This window comes from Aquarana catesbeiana, linkage group LG09 (genome assembly GCF_042186555.1).
Source record: "Aquarana catesbeiana isolate 2022-GZ linkage group LG09, ASM4218655v1, whole genome shotgun sequence".
NCBI lineage: Eukaryota > Metazoa > Chordata > Amphibia > Anura > Ranidae > Aquarana > Aquarana catesbeiana.
This window is the reverse complement of record NC_133332.1, coordinates 112,279,213-112,294,449: the sequence shown is the minus strand read 5'-3', so window position 1 is coordinate 112,294,449 and position 15,237 is coordinate 112,279,213.

The following is a 15,237-nucleotide window of genomic DNA, read 5'->3' as shown; positions in this document are numbered from 1 at the left end:
CCCTGTTGAGACAGGAGAGCCAGAGAAAAACACGGAAGACATTGGGGGGGGGGGGCATTCCCTCCCACTGCTTGTAAAAGCAGTCTAGAGGCTAATTAGCCGCTAGGATTGCTTTTACATGAAAGCCGACCGCTGGCTGAAAAGAATGATACCAAGATGATACCTAAACCTGCAGGCATCATTCTGGTATAACCACTCAAAGTCGTGAATGGCGTACCTGAAGACAAAAAAATGGTTAACAATAAAGCACAGTAAACGGTAAAGTATAAAAAATTGCATACCTGAAAAGCAAACATGATAAAACATAATAACAATAAAACATTGCAGAATAGAAAACAGTAAAAAAGAGCAGAACAATAGAGAGAATAGAGAGAGAAAGAACAATAAAACGACAACTATTATTTTTTATTTTATATTTTTGTTTGTGTTTTTTTTTTTTTTTTACACTTTTTTTTGTAACTAACTTTTATAACTGTAACCGGTTCCAGGTTCGGGTCTCTCAAAATGCGATGGCATCTTGGGAGACCCTGTGAAAGTGTGCCTAGTCTGTGCAATGCTGTACCCTACGCTAATACTCAACTAGTGAATGGTAGCGTTCAAAACATTCACCAATGCAAAGACCAAGATTGTCAGGACAGGAGAGACAATAATAGCGGGTGTCACACCTATATCCGCGCTTGCTGCAGACACGACATCTTTTTTGGGGGGGTTCGTTGGGTAGGGGTACTCGGGAGGACATAAAGAAAATGCCTCTCATGCAGCCGACTGCATTTGGTTGGGGATGTGAATGGGGGAAGTACGGGCGCTGCAGAAGTGGTGGGTTCCCAATTAGGATTGGCGAATGCAGCAGGAAGGGCATTATGGGCACGACGGGCCTGTGTTTGTCTTTTTGGTGGCAGCGGGACACTACTTGTGCTTGCCACCTCACCAGCTTGAACTGCACTTATGGGACTCGCCACGTCACCAAGTGTTACTGCAGTGCGGGTTTGACTACGACCGGGGTGTACTAGGCCGCTGGTGCTTGCCAGTTCACCAAAACGCTACAAAAAAACTGTTAGCGATCGCAGGGATCAGGCCTGACTCTGCGAACGCTGCAGTTATGCGTTTAGTGTTTTGTAAGTGTCAGTGATCGATCGATACTGCACTTGGGTGGGCTGGGCTGGGCTGGGCCGGGCGGAGGGGCAAAACGCAGGTGCTAGCAGGTATCTGGGCTGATCCCGCTAACACTGCGTTTGTGGGAACCCTAAACTGCTGGGGACGCTAGTATAGATCTGATCAGATCAGATATTGATCCGATCAGATACTATACCACCAAGGGAGGTGTACGGTGCGTGCGTGGGTGTTAGCGGTACTGGCGCTAACCTGACGCTGCCTGGGGCTGGTGCTTGCCAGTTCACCAAAACGCTACCAAAAAAACTGTTAGCGATCGCAGGGATCAGGCCTGACTCTGCGAACGCTGCAGTTATGCGTTTAGTGTTTTGTAAGTGACAGTGATCGATTGATACTGCACTTGGGTGGGCTGGGCTGGGCCGGGCGGAGGGGCAAAACGCAGGTGCTAACAGGTATCTGGGCTGATCCCGCTAACACTGCGTGTTTGGGAACCCTAAACTGCTGGGGACGCTAGTATAGATCTGATCGGATCAGATATTGATCCGTTCAGATACTATACCACTAAGGGAGGCGTATGCTGCGTGCGTGGGTGTTAGCGGTACTGGCGCTAATCTGACGCTGCCTGGGGCGATGCATATCACCGCCGGGCGATCAGGGGGCTAAACCTTTATTCGGTAATAAACGGCGGGTGCCCTGACACTATAAAAAATAAACGAACTAACCAGCGTCACCCGTAACACTTATACGGTGATCAGTGGTGAAAGGGTTAACTAGGGGGCAATCAAGGGGTTAAAACATTTATTAGATATTTACCTCCCTAACTAGCGTCACCAGCGACACTAATACAGCGATCAGAAAAATGATCGCTTAGTGACACTGGTGACAGGGGGTGATCAAGGGGTTAAAACTTTATTGGGGGGGTTAGGGGGGTACCCTAGACCTAAAGGGGGCTACCACTCACTGCCCTAACACTGTAACTGTCACAAACTGACACCAATCAGTAATCAGTAAAAAAAAAAAAAAATACTGCTTGGTGTCAGTTTGTGACAGGGGGGGGTGGTTGGGGGGGGATCGAGGGGCGATCGGGGGGGGGGGTCGGGGGTGTTTTATGTGCCTGACATGTTCTACTGTGTGTGTGTAGTGTTTTGTGCACTTACATGTCTTCTCTCCTCGGCGCTGGAACGGAAACTGCCAAGCCGAGGAGAGATGACATCACATCCTCTGCCTGTGTGAAACTACACACAGGCAGGGGAGGATTCCGATTGGCTGGGAGCGATCGCGAGGGGGGGGGCCACGATCGGATGGTCTCCCCCTCGCCTCCCAACGCTCCCAGTGAAATTCCGACCGCCGCTGGCACCGGGGGGGGTCCGATTGGACCCCCCCGCCCGCGGGAGGCAGATCGCGTACAGGTACGTGATTCTGCCTGCCCGTGCCATTCTGCCGACGTATATCTACGTTAGGCGGTCGGCAAGTGGTTAATTTGTGGATTAAAGTTAAATATATTCCGGGCCATGTTAACAATATTGCTGATTCTTTATCCCGATTTCAGCTGGATCGATTCCGCAGTTTGGTGCCGGATGCAGAACTTTTGGGTTATCCATGCCTGGAACAGTTGTGGTCGGTGGTTAGTCCTTGGTGACTTCGGCTATGTCAAATTCTTTGGCCTCTTCCACGTGGGTGCAATGCAATGCCACGTGGTCCCTGTGGTGCTTTTTTCAACTTTCCGCCCATTTGCCTATACATTATTTCTCGGAAATATTGGTTTTGGCCTTTCTTGATGATTTAATGAGTAGATCCTATTCTTATTCTCATTTAGTTAAGGTTTTGGCAGGTATTTCCTTTTTTAATAAAATGAGGAGTTTTCCTCCATGTTCGCATTTCTTTTCTGTTACGCAAGCTCTTAAAGGGTACCATAAAAAAAAAAAAAAAAAATTTCAGGTTGACAACAGGGTGCCGATTACTTCTAATGTTTTGCATCGTCTTTTGCTTGCCTCCTCCACCATTTGTTTTTCTGATTACGAAACTCTTCTTTTGCAAGTTTCTTTTTGCCTCTGTTTCTTTGGTGCATTTCGTACTTCTGAATTATTACCAAAGTCTTCATCATCTTCCGGAGGACTTTTGATTTCTGATGTATGAACGTTGATTGTGTCAGAATCTTGTTACGTTTTAGCAAAACAGACCAGTTGGGGAAAGGTCGTTGGATTGTCATTCATAAAATGAGTGGTTCTCCGATCTGTGTTTTTTCTTTATTATCAAGATACTTGCTATTACGCCCTGAACAGTCAGGCCGTCTATTAATACATAGCTCCGGTCTTATGCTTACTCAATACCAGTTCAAGATGATTTTGAAAAGATGCCTTTGCCATATCGGTTTGGGCCATTTGCATATAACATCACATTCTTTTCGAAACGGAGCGGCTACCGAAGCTTCTAAGTTGGGTTTGTCATCTCATGCTATTTAAAGTCTGCATGGTTGGCAATCTGACTGTTTTCGGTCATATGTTAGTCCTAATTTGTGCTTTTTCAAATATTTTATAGGGTCTCCCTGTTATATCTGGATTATAGGACATTCTTTCGTTTATTGGGCAAACAGGAGAGCTTCCCTAAGATGTTACGGACTCAACTTAGGTCTCGACAATACAACATACAAAATATTTTGGTTCGGCTGCAGAGGCATGTCCTGGTTCGATCTTCATCCTTCTCTGAATACTTTATTTACCTCTTGGTCTCCTCCGTCTGTTATTATTTTACATTTATCTGGAAATGATTTAGGTACTTATAAAAAGTTAGATTTAATTGCTCAGATTAAAATAGATCTTTTTCATCTTCATGTAATTCTGCCATCCACCATTTTAATCTTCTCTGAGATTATTCTGAGGTTTAAATGGTTGATTAGTCCGGAATTTTTATATCTGGAGAAGATCCATAAACGGGTTAACAGATTGATAGCAAAATTTATGCCATCAGTTCCGTCATGTTGATTTGGAAGGTGGTTTGCCTGGTTTTTATTGTTTTGACTAGGTCCATCTATCAGACATTGGTTGCGATATTCTCAACCTGGATTTTAATTCTTGCATAGAATTGGCCGTGGCCCGGGTGGGGTGCCAGGCTCGTATAAAATAAAGAGCCTGGCGTGTGGGATAGTGGTTTTTTGTTATTAATTGGTTGGTTTGAGCTTTTAAAGCTGGTATGTTAATCTATGTAAGGTTATGAAATGTTATATCGTCAAAAAATATATTGGTCATTATTGGTTATATATTGTCATATCAGTAATAAAGGGCCGCAGCCATTCATACCACATTTTAAGACTAATTGTTTTTATTATATTTAAAGATTAAGATAATATTGAATTTGGACTCTAGTCCCATGAAAGTAGGGGGAACGCAATAATATCCCCTACCTATTGGAATAGGGACAAATCAATAGGCAGTTCGCTGTAAATTTAAAATACAGTTATTAATTGGTCACGTACCTGTCAGCTGACACTTGACTTCTAGAAGATTCTACAATTGGTCAGGTGATTCAACAAACCTATAAGAAGAAATAAGAGGTTATAAAGAAATCAGACCAACGGTTTTCTTCAGAACAACGGCTGCAGCAGAAGAAAAGGCACCCCTCCCTCCCTTTGTCGCGGTCCTTCCCCATTTTTGAATATTCTTTCTGTTGAAAGGGATAGTGTTTTTTTTGTTATTAATTGGTTGGTTCGAGCTTTTAAAGCTGAACCATTGGTATGCTAATCTATGTAAGGTTATGAAATGTTATATCGTCAAAAAATATATTGGTTATTATTGGTTATATATCGTCATACCAGTAATAAAGGGCCAAGGCCATTCATACCACATTTTATGACTCATTGTTTTTATTATAGTTAATGTATTTAAAAATTAAGATAATATTGAATTTGGTCTCTAGTCCCATTCTCCTTTAGAGGGCATGGCTGGGGGTTCCTGTTGTTCCTTGTAATGCTCCCCTTCCTTCCTGAAATCCCATGTGACTAGTGGTGTCACATGGGGTAAGAAAAGCAAATGGAAACTTGTATTCCAAAGCAAGACTTGACTCACATTGGTATTTTAATGTGCAGTATGTGGTGACAGTGTGCTTTGGGGGGGGGGGGGGGGATTGGGGATCAAGTGGTGTTAGGGGAAGTCATTGTCACAAAGCAACAAATATGAAGCCAGGTTTAGCTGCAACAGGGGAGAAATGATCATACTAATACTGTATAGATAATATGTATCTTTCAGAATGAGGTTCCGTGTTTTAGTGGGCTGAGAATACTCAATTTAATTCTGTTTTACCTTTTGAAAAATTTGGGAACCTAGTTGCTATATAAATAACTGTTATTCATTTCATTCTCATTCACCTCTCATTAAAAATGATTAGGTTATTAATTATAATTAAGGTACCAAAATATTATTGTTTATGAGGTTTATGTTTTTTTTGCCATGCATACAGTTTTTTGTTATCATAAGCAGCCCTTATAATTATATGCAAAGCCAAACTTTCTTGTAAAAAATGTATGTTAGGAAAACTGTTAAATACACATATGTGAACTCATCTCATCTTTGAAAGGATTTGTACTTCAGTGCAGGAACATTTGTCGCTGTGTGAGTGCAAAGCCCAGAGGGTGACAACACACACATAGAATGCATTAAGGTGAAAAACCTTGAGGGTTTACAACCCCTTTAAGGAATGCTGTGGTGCCAGCTCCCCTCCCACAGCCCGCTGATTGGACAAGAAAGGAGCAGCAGCATACTCAGTGGTGGTCCATAAGGGCAAACGGGCGCCGCCCACTCTCTCCAGCCATCCCCTCTATGACCAATGGATAGATTCATGCATGGCATGCATGCATAGCATGAATCTATCCATGGCCGCTGCTGCCACCCCCTATAAGGGCGCCCGGCCCCTTTTTGGGTGCCGGGCGCCTGATTTACAGCGGCGGGGGGGGGGTGTTTTTGAAGCACCTGATTAGAGCCATAGGCTCCAATAGGCATCAAAAAAGGTGACCTGCAAGCACCATGCTTGGCACTTGCAGTTCACCCAGGTGTGTTAGAGCAGCGAATGAATGTTCGCTTTCCTAATACTGAACCGCCTCTCCGTCAATCAGGTGCTCAGGTCTGTTACCCGTCACCTGATTGGCTGAAACGACAGGCGCTGTGATTGAACGCCTGACGGGAGGAGAGGACAGGAGTTAACACATGCAGGACACCGCTTGCAGACGTCACCGCTGCCCCACCGAGACAGGGTAAGTGCCGGGCAGACGGCGAGCCGGCGGGGGGGTCACAGTGGCGGCATTCGTTGGCACAGTGGCAGCCTTCGATGGGCACAGTGGCAGCATTCAATGGGCACAGTGGCTGCGTTTAATGGGCACAGTGGCAGCGTTTGATGGCACAATGGCAGTGTTTCATGGGCAAAGTGGCAGCATTTGATGGGCACAGTGGCAGCATTTGATGGGCACAGTGGCTGCATTTGATGGCCACAGTGGCAGCATTTGATGGCACAGTGGCAGCATTTGATGGGCACAGTGGCAGCATTTTTTTTCAGTATTTTTCAGTTTGTTTTCATCCCCCCAAAAAAAGCACCAGCCACCACTGAGCATACTGATAAGTCATAAATGGCGCTCTCTCCTACTGCCGATGTTCCCTCTCAGCACATGCAGCAGAGCCTGATTGGCTTCCAGTGATTTTCCTCCGGCTTCTAGTTTGAGTGCTGATGTGCAGGAATGACAGAAAGACCTAAAGTATAATTGGAGGCAAAACTTAGAAGGGGTGAAGACGGAATAGAACACCGGTCAGGTTTTAAAAGCTGTCTGTGTCCCTGCTAGGTCAATTCACCCTCTCGGTTTGTCTTTGTGATCATTATCACTTGAAGTGATAGTGAAAGTAAATTCCAAATTCTGAGTGGTCCTCAGAACCAAAATAGAGGGGAAATCTTTCAATGGGAACACAAGGTCTGGAGGACCCTTGTGACCACCAGAGTTTATCTCACTTTGTAGGGATTTACTCTCACTTCCTGTTGTGGCTATTGGAAAGGCAGTAAAAGGAAATCTCGCCAATGGAACATACTGTAGATAGCAAAAAATAGACAGGGGTTATAATCCTCCCTAGCCAAAAGTTAGAAAAAAAAGTTTTGACTACAGTCAACTTAAAATACTGTATACCTGTGACACCCCCATACATTGTCAGTCTTTTGAAGAGCTAAAGCCCGCTATTCAGCATCTGATACTTCTGGGTATGTTATATACTCTCCACTCTGTGGTTTGATCTGCCAGTCCCTAACTCACTACAGTTCACAGTAGTGACATAGGGGTTAGTGAATTGAACCACAAGGCTCAGCAGAGGTTTATACATTCCACATACCCAGAAGTGTAAGTTCTGCATCCCCTTGAGTTCTTCAAGAGAGCAAAGAATGGCAGAATGGGCGGCAGGACTACTGAGTATTGTATTTTTTTAAAGCATTTTTGAAAGTTTTTATTCTAGAGACAAAGTCCCGTTAACTAGGAATGGTAATCAAATTTTATAATATATAGCTGTTCATTTGAGGGAACAGCTACAAATCTGTATGTCAATTATAATATTTACAATTGATTTTAAAGGAGAATTTTGGGCAGCATAAAGACATTTTGTTTTGTTTAACCGCTTGCCGACCATCTGCCGCAGTTGTACTGCGGCAGAATGGGACAGGCAGGCGAATCGCCGTCATGCTACGGGCCCCCCCCCCGCCGCCCACGACCATCGAATTTGATCAGCAACCGATCAATCCCCAGGCCCAGGCCAATGATATCTGGCCTGGACCTGGTGATCGGTCCTGACGAATGAGATCCTTCCACTGTCGTGTAAGTGTAAACACTGACATGGGAAGTGATGTCATCTCTCCTCATGTCGGTCTTTTCCGTTCCAGAGCGAGGAGAGAAGACATCACAGAGTGAGTTGCGCAACACTACACTGACACCAGGTCACGTAGGCACATAATTCACCCCCCCGATCACCCCCCCAGTTAACCCCTTCACCACCTGTCACTGTGTCACCCAGTGCAGCGTTCAGATTTTTTTGATCGCTGTACTGGTGTCATTAGTAACAAAAATCAGCATTAGGGTAATTAGTATTAGCCCCAGATAGGTCTAGGGACCCCCCTAACCCCTCAATAAAGGTTTAACCCCTTGATTACCCCCTCTCACTTGTGATCACTGTATAAGTGTCACGGGTGACGCAGTTTAGCTAGATTTTTTTTATAGCGTCAGGGCACCCGCTGTATTTTACCTAATAAAGGTTTAACCCCCTGATCACCCGGCAGTGATCAAAGTTAGGTTTTAGCATCAGATAGGGTCTGCGTCGCCCCAGGCAGCGGCAGACCCCCCCCCCCCATAACGGTTTAAAGAGGAAGTAAACTCTACCCCTCAGATGCTGTTTTTAAAATAAATCAGTATAATAAAGTGTTGCAACATAATCTACAGTATAATAACCCCCATTAGCGTGTTGCTTACTTTTTTCCAGCAGTTTTAAAATCTGTGCTTCCTGGTATAAGCCAGCATCCATTTTAAGTATGGTTTTCCGAGTCTGCACTTCCACCCTCTCTTCTATTACTAACTTTAATCTCGCACATGCTTCCTTAGCCAAGCCTCGTTCTAGCTCCGGGATTGCTATGGCAACCGTGTCCCGCCTATCACAGCAGGCCTGTTCTGACGATCCAGGTCACATGGGTATCAGACAGGTCTGAATAGGGCTAAAATCTCGCAGTATCTCGGCACAGTGCCGCAGAGAGGGGAGACAATGAAGGAGACAGATACATATTAATGGACTAACGGCACAAAGAGAATACCGTTAATCAGGGACAATATGCGCAAGCGCGAGTGACGTCAGTAAACAGAACTGGAACGATTACAAGCAAACGGAGGAGGTATAGTGACATCTACACACAGCGTTTTGCAGTTTATTCACTGATGATTAATATGGGCTAAAGTTATGTGGAAGGGTTTACAACCACTTTAACCCCTTGATCACCCCCTGTCACCTGTGATCACTGTATAAGTGTCACGAGTGACGCAGTTTAGCTAGATTTTTTTTATAGCGTCAGGGCACCCACCGTATTCTACCCAATAAAGGTTTAACCCCCTGATCACCCGGCGGGTGATCAAAGTTAGGTTTTAGTGTCAGATAGGGTCTGTGTTGCCCCAGGCAGCGTCAGATCAGTGCCAGTAGCGCTAACATCCTCGCACGCACCATACACCTCTCTTTAGTAGTATAGTGTCTGAACGAATCGATATACTATCTGATCAGATCTATACTAGCGTCCCCAGAAGTTTAGAGTTCCCAAAAACGCATTGTTAGTGGGATCAGCCCAGATACCTGCTAGCACCTGCGTTTAGCCCCTCAGCCCAGCCCAGCCCAGCCCAGCCCAGCCCACCCAAGTGCAGTATCAATCGATCACTGTCACTTTTTTTTTTTTTTTGCCACGTCAGCGAGGTATTTTTCCGGGAGTCATGTTTCATTAAATTAAAATTCAAACTCGTCCCTTCATTTCATCACATCATAGTGGCAGTTTTTATCTGCGTTTTTACAAAACAAATATGTCACAAGAATACATTTATTACACTAGAATACCCTCTTTTTGACCTGACCTAGGGTACACCCCCCCTCCCCCCTCCAGCCACCTCCCAACCCCCAAACCACCCCTCGCTTATTTCACCCCCCTCTCCCACTCCCACTCTGTTCTCCTCTTGTCTTCCCCAGTATCCGCTCGTCACACCCTAACCCATTTATCCCTCGGCAGCTCTTAGTGAGTCCTTAAACTCCACCCATACCCTCCACCAAGACCACCATTTTTGTTCCTTCACTAAACCTAAGATATTCTAGGCTTTGGATTTCCTTGATTTTATTGAACCATTCACTCATCGTGGGTCTTCCTTTCTTTTGCCAATACCTGGGTATAAGACTTTTGGCCGCATCAGTAAGCTATGGTAGTAGCGTTTTCAGGTATGTTTTTGTGGGCATTTCGCTCTTATGGAATAGACATTCCCAAGGGTCGTCAAAGATATCAATACTAGTAATTTCTTTAATAATTCCCCTTACCTCCCCCCCAAATTTTTTGATTTCCGAGCAATACCACCAACTATGGGCCATTGACTCAATTTCTTTGCAACCCCTCCAGCAAAGTTGCGAAGTTTCCTTCTGGCATTTATGTGCTCAATCGGGGGTCATGTACATTCTCGCCAAACACTTATAGTTCAGCTCCAGTATTTTGCAGTTAACTGAGGTGGCGTTCGCTCTCCTCAGTATCTGCCACGCTTCTGGATCTGTAAGCTTGCTTTCCAATTCCTTCTCCCACTTCCTAATATATGGTGAGACGTCCGTGTTCCCCAACTCTATTAGTACTTTATAGATCTTAGAGAACCCCCACTCCTATTATTTTCCATACAAATTTTTATCCAATGGAAGTAGGTTGTCTGCAGATCTAATTGGCTGTGGGAGTAAGTCAATGAAATGGCTCAGTTGGTTATACCACCATGGGTCAATGACTAACTGACTTTAAGTTCCTGAAATGTACATATTTTGTCCTGACACATTACATCTTTTAATTGGGCATTTTCTTCCAAAATGCACTTTCCAAACCACTCCTCCTTCCCCGGTGCAAAGTATTCTGAATCCTTAAGTGGAATTAGGGGTTAATTAAACCCCCAATGCTCGCTTTTGTGCAATGTATCCCAGATTTTGAGTGCGTGTCTTGTAATGTCCTGTGTTTCAGCACTACATTTTCTTAAGTGAGGTGGAATCCATACTATTTTATTCAATGTGGTTTCACTAATTTTATTTTCCATTTTTTACCCAGTGTTTTTCTGTATTATTTTTAACCCAGTCTATTACTTGTGCCAAGGCTATAGCCTCGTAATACTTACGAATGTCTGGTGCTCCCCATCCCCCCTTACCCTTATCTTTGATTAATTGTGTGAATTTTAGGCAGGGTTTTTTTCCTCTCCAAATGAATCTTAGAAACATCGTGTGTATACTTCTGAGGTATGCGGAAGTGATATTGGAAGCATCTGTATTTTATATGTAATTTTGGGCAGTATTACCATTTTATATATGTTGATTCTCCCTGCCCAGGATAACTGTCCGTGTGAAATTCTGTTTAGTTCTTGCTTTATCTCATTGAGAAGGGTCATAAAATTTGCCTGGAATAGCGTCTCTTTTGATGTAGTAATTTTGACCCCTAAATAATTAAGTTCTTTTTTCACCCAGATAAAGGGGAAATGTTTTTGATATGAAAAATCTCTAAGTTTACTCTTATTGATATCTGGCGTTTCCGATTTAGTTGGATTAACCTTAAAATTAGAAAGCTTCCCGTATTCTGTTAGTGTGGAAATAATATTCGGAAGGGTAATCCTCGGACGCGTGACATAGAGCAGCATATCATCCGCAAATGCAGCCAGTTTATACTCGTCTTTACCGATCTTTAACCCGCAGATATCCGGATTTAGCCTAATCCTGGAGAGCAGGGGTTCAAGAGCCAACATGAATAGCAACGGGGAAAGTGGGCACCCCTGTCTCGTGCCATTAAACATTTCGAACGGCTCCGAGAGTAAACCATTTACCCTCACTCTCGCAGTAGGTCGGGAGTATAGTGCTTTTATCCATCTGAGGGTTCTATCCTGAATTCCAATCTCCTCCAATGTGCACATCATGAAGCTCCAGTCCACTCTGTCAAATGCTTTTTCAGCGTCAACTGACAGAAGTAGACCAGGGGCTCCACTCTCTTTAATTTTCTGTACTACTAGGAGTGTTTTAATACTATTATCCCGTCCCTCTCTTCCCAGAATAAACCCGACTTGATGGATGTATGATCTTATTTTTTTTTTGTTTCAGTCTTTCTGCAAGCACTTTGGCGAATCGTTTTTTATCTACATTTAAAAGCGAGATGGGTCTATAACTGGAGCACAATGTACTGTCTTTATCCTCTTTGAGGATTATGGCTATGTTGGCTTCCAAAACTTCTCTCCTCATTTCCCCTTTTTCCCCAATTTCGTTCATGTATGAGCACATTTTGGGGATTAGGTAATCCTGGTATTTTTTTTATAATATAGGACTGTCAACCCATCAGGGCCAGGACTTTTGCCAACTGGCGTTTCCTTGAGAGCCCTTCTTCTTACTTCTTCTTCTGTTATGGGGGCCTCTAAATTCCTTTGGTCGATTTCTGTAATTTTAACCAATCCATTATCTTTTAAGTAGCTTTTAATTTTCTCTCGTTTTTGTTCCCTCCCCTCTTGGGTGTCATTTTTATTGATAGCATACAACCCCCCATAATATTCTTGAAAAGTTTTTGCGATATCTTTATCTTTATATCTAACGTCTCCTGTCCTTGTTGTTATTTTGTCAATATAATTGGAGTTTTTCTTTTTTCTCAGAGCCTTTGCCAAAAATCTGCCAGGTCTATTACCCCCTATGTATCTTTCTTTTTTCACAAGTTTATATAGTTTTTGGGTTTCTTGTTCAATTAAGATCCGCATAGCCTCTCTCCTCCTTAATAGACCTGCCAATACCTCCTTATCCCCCGTTTTCTTGTGTAATTGTTCGAGATCATGGATTTCTTTCGTCAGGACTAGTTTGTCTTTCTCCTTTCTTCTCTTTGCCTCCGAGCCTACCATCATTAAGATACCTCTGATATACGCTTTATGGGCCTCCCAGACTGTAGCTTCTGATGTCTCGCCCGGCACATTCACTTTAAAATAGAGCTCCAACTCATCTTTGACGTGAAGGAGGTCCTCATCTAATCTCCAACTATTACACCAATTTTTTCGCGTACCTATTATCAGCTGTAGACTAATAGGCGCATGGTCAGAGAAGGTCATTGTACTGATATCTGTACCCACGACCTCCTCGAGGAGGCAATGCTCCACAAGGAAGAAGTCCAATCTAGAGTACGTCGCATGCACGGGGGAGTAGAATGTGTAGTCTCTTAAGTCGTAGTGTTGCATCCTCCATACATCCACCAGTTGACATTGGCGCAACTTCTTTTTTAGTTTGTTCAACCACACCCCGCCTGCCCCCCGTGCATGTGACGTACTATCTTTACCTGGTTCCATACACAAGTTGAAATCACCTGCTATTATGGCCCGCCCTTTCCTAAATTTCTCGAACTTTGCGAGGATTCCCAGTAAGCATCTACTAGAATTTTTATTTGGGCCGTATACATTTGCGAATGAACAGTCTGACCCATTTACTTTACCTCTTAGAAACAAAAAACACCCCTCTGGATCAGTCTTTCCCTCCTCTAACTTGAACGATACTTGCTTGGCGAACCCGATCGCCACACCTGCCCGAGTGCCCAAATGGTCAGTCCGCCCCTGACTGCAGCGTTCGCAGAGTCACGCCTGATCCCTGCAAATGCTAACAGTTTTTTTGGTAGCGTTTAAATCTGTCGCTAACAGTCAAGAGCTTTTTTTCTTGTGAGTCTCACTACTGTACCAGTAAATTTAGAGACCATAATGTCAAATCGAAGGTACAGTAGTGAAGAGGCCTACACGTTTCTGAGCATGATAGATAGTGAAGAGGAAGTCACTCATCTGTCAGATTCAGGCTCAGAGTACGAACCTGTAGACTGCAGTGGCACCCTGACAGAGAGCTCTGACGACGGAGTTGTGGTCCCTGCCAAGGTCAGGCGTACCAGACCAGACCCGTTCTTCTTCTGCTGTCGTTGAGGTGCAAGAACCGCAGGTCCCTCGTATGGAGCAGAGAGCCAGTACTAGCGCCGCTCATCCTTCTGGTGAACTGGCAAGCACCAGCAGCCTAGTACATCCTGGTCATACATCCAGCACTGTAGTAACACTTGGTGACGTGGCGAGTCCCATAAGTGCAGTTCAAGCTGGCGAGGTGGCAAACACGAGTAGTGTCCCGCTGCCACCAAGAAGAAGACAAAGACAGGCTCGTCGAGCCTATAGTGCCCTTCCTGCTGCATTCGCCAATCCTAATTGGGAACCCACCACTTCTGCAGCACCCGTACTTCCCCCATTCACTGGCCAACCTGGAATTCAGATGGAAACAGTTGATTTTACGTCACTTGATTTTTATTTGCTGTTTTTTACCGAAGATCTCTGAAGATCTATTGTGGACCAAAGCAATTTATATGCTGGTCAATTCATCACCGCTAATCCCCAGCTGACCCTTGCCAGAGATTGGAGACCTATTACGGTCTCCGAATTTAAGACCTTCCTGGGCCTATCCCTCCTCATGAGCGTAACTAAAAAGAGTGAGTTTGCGGTCATATTGGTCCACTGACCAAATTCACCATACGCCTGTGTTCTCTGCCTCCATGATCAGGACACGATACGAGCAGATCTTGCGGTTCATGCATTTCAATGACAATGAACTCTGTCGTCCTCGGGGTGACCCTGAATTTGATCGGCTCTACAAAATTCGGCCCCTCATAAACCACTTCAACCAACGTTTTGCAGCCTTGTTTACTCCTCATCAAGTTGTCTGCGTTGATGAGTCCCTGATTAAGTTTTCTGGCTGCTTGTCATTCAAACAGTGCCTTCCCAGCAAGCGTGCCAGATATGGGGTCAAGATGTATAAGCTCTGTGACAGGGCCACAGGCTATACATAAAGTTTTATGGTTTATGAGGGAAGAGATAGTTACCTAAAGCTGGAGAACTGCCCTGACTACATAGGGAGCTCTGGTAAGATTGTGTGGGACTTGGTGTCACCCTTATTCGGGAAAGGGGTACCACTTGTATGTTGACAATTATTACACAAGCGTGCCACTTTTTAGTCACTTGTTTGATCATCAAATTGGCGCATGTGGCACCATGCGATCTAATCGCCGGGGCTTAACCCAGCGGCTTGTAGATTCCCATCTTAAGCTGGGGAAGAAAGCATGCTTGAGATGTAATAATTTGCTCGCTGTGAAGTGGAGGGATAATAAGAATGTTTTCGTTCTGTCCTCCCTTCACGCAGACACGATGGTCCAAATTCCTACGGCGACTGGTGTTGTGGAGAAACCCCTCTGTGTCCACGAATATAACCTTAATATGGGAGGCGTGGACCTCAACCACCAGTTGTTGGCGTCGTACCTAATTGTCCATAAGGCCAGACGCTGGTACAAAAAAGTGTCTGTTTATTTATTTCAATTGGCTTTGCT